Source organism: Palaemon carinicauda, chromosome 7 (assembly GCF_036898095.1).
Source record: "Palaemon carinicauda isolate YSFRI2023 chromosome 7, ASM3689809v2, whole genome shotgun sequence".
NCBI classification, from domain to species: domain Eukaryota; kingdom Metazoa; phylum Arthropoda; class Malacostraca; order Decapoda; family Palaemonidae; genus Palaemon; species Palaemon carinicauda.
Window position 1 is genome coordinate 5,906,838 of NC_090731.1, and position 7,254 is coordinate 5,914,091.

Consider the following 7,254-nt stretch of genomic DNA (forward strand, 5'->3'; position numbering starts at 1 on the left):
TGTCGATCATAGCTGAATTTCATTGAGGTGTAATAACTTATGCGTGGGGTAATGGTAAGTGTCCACTTTTAGTTTGTTTGTTTTTTCATTTTAGCTTAGCATTTTTTTTTATGTTCGTAGTTTGGGTTTTGTCCATTTCTAGCGTGTTCGCTTTTATTGGGTTATATCTAGTGATTCATTCCTTTACGAAGTTTTGTCGTTAACATAGTTTCAAGTTTTGTTTGACATCTTTGACGTTTACTGGCCTTTGTTGTTATTCGTGATAGTTCACTATTTTAAACTTATTTAGTGGTGTGAAGTAGGTTCATTGAAGGTCGACTTTATTTACGGTAATTTGTGTAGTGAGGATTTTTCCAACTTTTTTATTTTTCTTGTTCACCACGAGGTATCTACTCTTGTCAATATAAAAGATCAATTGTTTAACCCGTTCAATGTTTCTGTAAAGTGTCGGTATTGGTTAATTGGTAAAAAGTTTTTAAAATTTTTTTAAATAGTGGGTTCAGCTTGTTTGAATATGCTGAGGATTTTCTTGCAATTTAGATTTGTCTGGAAATACTTTTATTCGATCAATTTAGTGTTTTTTAGTTTAGTCAATGTGGATTTGTAAAACTTTTTCCTTTTTGGCACTTTTATGGGCATTGCCAACTGGTTGTTTGGCTATAACACTTAAATTTCACTTAATTTGGTACTTAAATATCTTTTTTAATAGTTGGTAAATTTGTTTTAATGTTTATATTTTTTACTAAAAGAATAACATATATTTGTGCAAATGTTAACTTAAGTTGCCAATATGAATGTTATGGTGCAAATATTAAATCTCATGGATATATGAAATAGCAAATGTTAACTTAGGTTTACGATACGAATGATTTTGCACAACCAAATTCAATTCTCATGAAGGTAGGCAATTTTACAAATTCTAGGGTTCAGTAGTTGGGTTTAAAAATTAAATGTCATAAATGTACTAAAGTTTTAATAGTATTAGGGTTCACTAGTAAACTAGGCGGGGCACTTATTATAAAATTTTAACTACCTCAGCATTATAAAATTTGTTATTTTTTTCCTTACTGGCTTCCATATTGTAGAATTAAGTGTTAACTTCCTAGAGTGAAGTTTTAATTGTTAGTGTAGCGTACAGGTTTATTTTCTTTTTAAAAAAATTTCTAGTTTTCAATGCTAGGCACGCCTTTTTTTCGAAAAATCTTAAGTTTAAAGTTTAGTGTATGGGGCTTGTTTTAGAAATAAACACATTTTTATCTTTTTATTTAGAAACTAAAATGTCAAGGGTTGAATAGTGGCCAAGCTTTACCTTTTAAATATTTTTTTTTCCTTTTGGTTGAAATGCTTTAGTAATAGCTTAGAAGTTAGCTAGCTATTTATGGATTTTGATGCTTCAAAGAGTTACTGGTTTGTATGGTTGAATGTTAGCATAATTGACTGAAATTAATTGTTCTATTTATTCTTCCAAGTCCACCTTTGCCAGGGTGGCTGGTGCCACGAAGGCAAAGGTGGACTCAGGGTTTGTCCATGGTAGACTTTAAAGTCTACCATGGACATCCTGAAATTTTTTATGCTAATATTTTTTCTTTACAGGGCTTTAAACTATTTGTATTTACTACCAAATTATCTCAAGTGTTCAAGGTTATCTTGAATATATGTAATCTGATATGGTATATTTGAAAATATTGCAAAGTTTGTTTTTGCCGGAATCGATTAAACTAAACCACATTTTTTTTTCTTTAAACTACCAGCGGTTATTGTAATGGCGAAAATATAATCGTATATTTACAATATTATTGGGGCATCGGTACTAGAAATTTGGGATATTGTCACAAGGGTTGTCTAAGAAATATTATTAGACCCGGGTGGACGAATTACCGGCTTACATATAGTTTTGAATTTCTAGAGATACTTTTTAATATTTATCAAATGCTAAATGTCGCTGTTCAGACTTGCTGCAATTTTTATATAAAGTTTCGACTTTTTAAATCTTATTTTTCTAGTAATTATAATTCATAACTTGCTTGAGTGTAATTTAATCCAAAAGATATTTGGAGAATTTTGCTCGGTAAATTTTGTCTCTTCGAAAGAAATGACGCAGCTCTTTATTTTTTTTCATATTTTTTTTTTGATTAACAAGGTCTGTGGTACGAATCCTAAATTTTGTCTTGTCGAAAGAGATTTAGCAGCTCTTTATTTTTTCTTATAATTTTTTTAGATTAACAAGGCTTGTGGTACGAATCCTGAATTTTATTCCCCCGATTTCAATTTCTAAATATAAGTATCAACTTTAAATAATGCACAATTTACATATTGCCTTTAATAGTTTATCACCCTTTATGGATATTGCCATTTTACTCAGAGGATTGGAATATTTGGAGAATATTTTCGTATTTGTATTACTTAGGTTATTGATACCTTAGCCATCAAAAATCTTTAAGTTTAGTAAATAACCACACCGGGTAGAATATTACAACGGTCTAGGTGAGCAGTTTTAATGATAGCTAAAGTAGTTTTGATGAAAATCTAATCTTTGTTGAAGCTTCGTATACTCAACTAGTGTAGTGTTAGTTTCAAATATCACAAAGTAGTGTAGCTTAATTTTGTTGATTACCAATGTTTGAAATTTTTTTTTTCTTTTTTTTTTTTTTTTTACAAATTGTAGCCTTGCCTCTGGCACTTCTTGACTGTGGGCACTTTTACTACCAGATTAGCTAGTTAGTTCACTACTACCTTGGATATTGTTCTGATATGGTATATTTGAAATTATTGCGAAGTTACTTAGCCAAAAGTGCTTAAATTAAAACTGTTCCTTTGGACTCCTGTGGCTATTGCAATGGTGAAAATATAAGCACGCAAGATATTAATGGGGCATCAGTGCCAGACATTTGGGATATTATCATAAGGGCCTGGTGGTGACTTAATTTTTCAATGTTAATTTATTAAATGCTAATGTTGCTATTCATTCATTCTACAATTTTTATAAAGTTTTAAATTATTGAAATTTTTAATCTTTTTTATTTTTACCATTTATAACTCGATGGAGTGTACTTAAACAAAAGCTATCTGGAGAACTTAGTTCGGTAGATTGTCTTGTCGAAAAAGATATCGCAGTGCCTTCTTTGAGATAAACAAAAAAGGAGTTTGGCACAAAACTGCAATTTTTTTTATTGCACCGATTTCCCCTTTCAAATATATTGGAGTCTTTTTCTTTAAATAAGTTTAGTTATATATTGCCCTTAATATTTCCACCCCATAGGGATAATGCCATTTTACTTTTGGGGGTTGGCATAATTTCGGGTTGTAATACTGGGTCATTGAAATCTTAGCCATCAAAAATCTGTTGAAACTGAGTTTAGTAGATAACCACACTGGTTAGAAGATTAAGGCTGTCAGTGTGACAGTAGTAAAGAATGTTAGAATAGTAAAGAATGGTAAAATTAGTAAAGAATGTTAAAGTAATTTTATGAACCTTTTTTTTTTCCTTTTGCAGCTTCGTAAAGGTTTAACTTTTATTAGTTTCGAGCATGATATAAATATTTTAGCTTAAATGTTCACTTCTTGACCGTGGGCACTTCTTGACCGTGGGCACTTCTTGACCGTGGGCACTTCTTGACCGTGGGCACTTCTTGACCGTGGGCACTTCTTGACTGTGGGCACTTCTTGACTAGACTGCTGTTGAAGTTTTTTAGATATACACAAAGCCTTAAATTTTAAACTTCAACAAGCTAATGGCACCTGCCATCTGTAAAGCTTAATGTCTGTGGGCGGTATAGTTTATGGCTGTCAATTTATGGAATATTTAAATATTGGCACTAAGTATCTCTACTCAAATCTTTTTAAAACAGGCTGAATGTTAAAACTACAACGATTCAAGGTCAACGATCCTGTTATCTGCAATTTGAGTCTAGCAAAAAACAATAGGCAGCACGGGGCTTGAGGCAGTTCGTTTGGATAATCTGTATCTTGGAAAGTTTCTGGATTGGTTACCTGCCGCGTACCTGATAAAAGGAAAATGTACCAATGAACTCTCCTCACTGGAATTGACATCATAATCTGACGAAGGGATCTCCTTCCCTCTAACCGCTCCCATCAGCGACCCAAGCTTCTCAAGTATGATTGGAGCATTGAGGGGAGGAGCTTTGGCATAAAACTTCTGAATTAGTTGATTAATCTGAATTAATATAGCTACAGTGGTACAGCTGTCTGGTTGAAATTTGCCTTTTAGGCACCTTGGTCAGATTTAAATGTGGTTGAAGGAAATAAAATAATTTTGAAGCAAGTAAAATTTATAAAACTCTCTAATTTTTTTTATAAGGTATTCCTGAATTTATAAAGTCTACCTTCATGACTAAAAAGGGAATGGGACAAAATGTTATACTAGATTTCTTAACTTGGTAAGATTACAAACTAAAGTACAAAGGTGGTGATCTTTCAATATAAAGAGTAAGCACGCCTGCACAAATACAGCCATAATACAGTCACTAAAATGTTAAGAAAATCCAAACTTTTTCAGTCTGGTGCAAATATTGATACACAAACATTAAAAGGTTATAAGGATGTTTAAACTGCTTCCAAGCAATTAAAGGCAACAAGATAGTCTGAACTCTTAAGTTAACTTTTTCCTAACTTTAATTAAATATAGAAAAGATATGGAACTTTTACCCCATGTACTAAATCTGTTGGATAGTGTCTTATAATACGGGTATACTTAACAAGAAAAACTTAACCCTGCAGAAAAAAATGGTTGTTATAAAAGTACAAGGAAGTAAAAATAGCAAATACCGAAACTGCTTGTGTTGTTAAATTCTGGGAACCAAATTTAAAACTGGCTGTGGTGATCCCTGTGGTGAAAAGCCAGCATTGTGGCTTGGAAAACTCTTGTAACAGTCCATGAAATAAAAAAAAAAAAAAATGGTAACTTGCTTTATACCTATACCAGTAATGTTGACCATGCACTACAGCTGCCTTACTCCGAAAATAACTACTTGTGCAATTACTATATATAGTACTGAAGTGTAAAATTTTATCAAACTAACTTTCCCAATGTTTATACGTAATGTTGGCGGGGGAGAGTAAATTTTATATATATATGAAAAAAAAAAGAAAAAAACTTGAACGTCACTTGTTTATGTACTGGAACGGTGATGGAGATAAAGGAAGTTTAATTTATATGCTTGCAGTATTAGTCAACATAGTGTGCACAGACTGGAAGTGCTTGTTCAGGACTTTACGTTCTCTAATTCTAACTATTGGTTTTTTTCAGTATAAAACTAGATTCTTGATAGCAGAAATTTTAAGTCTGCTTGAAGCATTTTAAAGTAAGGCATGTTAAGGAAGTATCCATTCTAGTACTTTGAAGCAAGCTTCCGAATGTAAACAGTTCAAACTATTATAGTTGTCTGGAAATTCAACCTGTTGACAAAATTAAAAAAGCATCGTTGAAGGAATTAACCCTTGTTAATGAGCTCAATGAGTGAATATTCAAAGATCACTTCAGTTATAAATTGTTTTTGATAAAATTATATACTTAATTTGAAAATAAAGTTGCTCATTTTATGTGTTCCGTGATATTTTATAGTATGGTTTCAAAGGTAAGGGAAGAACGTTTTATAGCATTTCAATAAATTTTTTAAAAGATGATAGTTTTAAGCTAAGAGATTGTGAATTGAAAGTTCAAAACATATAAACCTACAAATCAACGAAGATTTCTTCACTTGATATAATCTAATAAAGGTAAAATGAAAAGCTTGTTGGATTGTATTTCAGCCAGTTCAAAGAGTATTTGGTGCTGCATTAATCTACTAGTAGACATGGCTAACAGGCAAAGCCTAGTTCCTGACTTAACTAAACTGGATAATCTGTTAAGAGGTTTTCTCGAAGGTTAAACATTTTTTTTTTTCTAGAGTAAAGCTCTTTTGCGTGTAGTAGTAAAGCCGTGGACTCCCAATAGCAGTCCCTTTGAAACAAAGCAACTCGCCTGTATTTATTGATAGCTAAACTCTTACTTTTAGGAATGCCATGTTGATTTGACATACAAAGTCACCCAGTCTCCTGTCTTGGAAGTTTATTAAATTTTGATTAAAGCTTTGAAGGTAGATTGTGAACTAAATGAATGTACTGAAATTCCTAAGGCTGTTGCACTGAGAGGTAAATAAATTACTATAACTCTTGATGGGTTTGGTAGATTCCACTTGGCACATGTAGGAAGGCAAATAATTTGTATTCTTCGGAAAAAAATTTATTCTTGCCTTCTATTTTAGGTGTCAAAGCAAGGGCTTGCGCTCATGACTGAATTAGATTCGTGTACGTGATTCATAAAGCTGGCCTCCCGTTTTTTTTTTTTTTTTTTTTGGAAAACGGGGTCGTTGGTGAGTGGGGAAATTGGTCCCCTCCCAGCCCCCATCTCGGAACCTTCAGCTGAAAGGGCTCGCACCGCTCACCATACCATATCTTACTACTATTAATAGCTAAGCTACAATCCTATTTGGAAAAGCAAGATGCTACAATCTCAAGGGCTCCAACAGGGAAAAATAGCTCAGTGAGGATAGAAAATAAGGATATAAAAGATGAAAAATAATGAAGAAGATATATTTTAAAAACTGTAACAAAACAAATTTCATATAGAAAATAGACTTATGTCAGCCTGATCTACTTGAAAAACTTGCTGCAAGTCTAAAATTTCTGAAGTTATACAGATTCAACTACCCGAATAGGTAGAACATTCCACAACTTAGTCACAGCTGGAATGAAACTTCTAGAATAGTGTAGTGTTGAGTCTCACGAGGGAGAAGGCATGACTATTAGGATTAACTGCATGTCTAGTATTAAGAACAGGATGGTATTATCCTGGAAGACCTGAATGTAAAGGATGTTCAGAATTATGATAAATCTAAGAATTAGAGCAAATTTCTGTTGGCTGTATTTTAAGTTTAAAGTGGCAACCCTAGTATGCCAGATCGTTATAAGTTTATTATGAATCCATGTTTTTTTTTTTTTTTTTTTTTTTTTTTTTTTTGGTAACTATGAAGTAATGGTTGTCGATGCTCTTAGGGGACCATCGCTGGGAGGCAACTTATTCCCAGATATCTAATACAGTATAGGATTACCGTAATGTTTTAACCCACATGTTAAGACAGCCTATTTAAAGACGACAGCCTTTAAGTCAAATATGATACTAACAACTTCATTGGCATAATGTTGAAATTAGATGATTTTCGTAAGCTGGTTTCTCATATTTTTTTTAAAGAGTTG

The 7,254-nt window shown here is 32.5% G+C and overlaps 1 long non-coding RNA gene across 1 annotated transcript in view; it reads left to right on the top strand.

Moving 5' to 3' along the window:
- Positions 1–5,751, top strand: part of LOC137643455 (uncharacterized) — a 5,935-nt gene extending 184 nt beyond the window's left edge. The window contains exons 1-2 of the long non-coding RNA XR_011044944.1: positions 1–54; positions 3,849–5,751. The exon at positions 1–54 is cut by the window's left edge and continues 184 nt beyond it. This is a non-coding gene — a long non-coding RNA (uncharacterized lncRNA). The remainder of the gene's footprint in view (positions 55–3,848) is intronic.
- Positions 5,752–7,254: the final 1,503 nt, after the last annotated feature.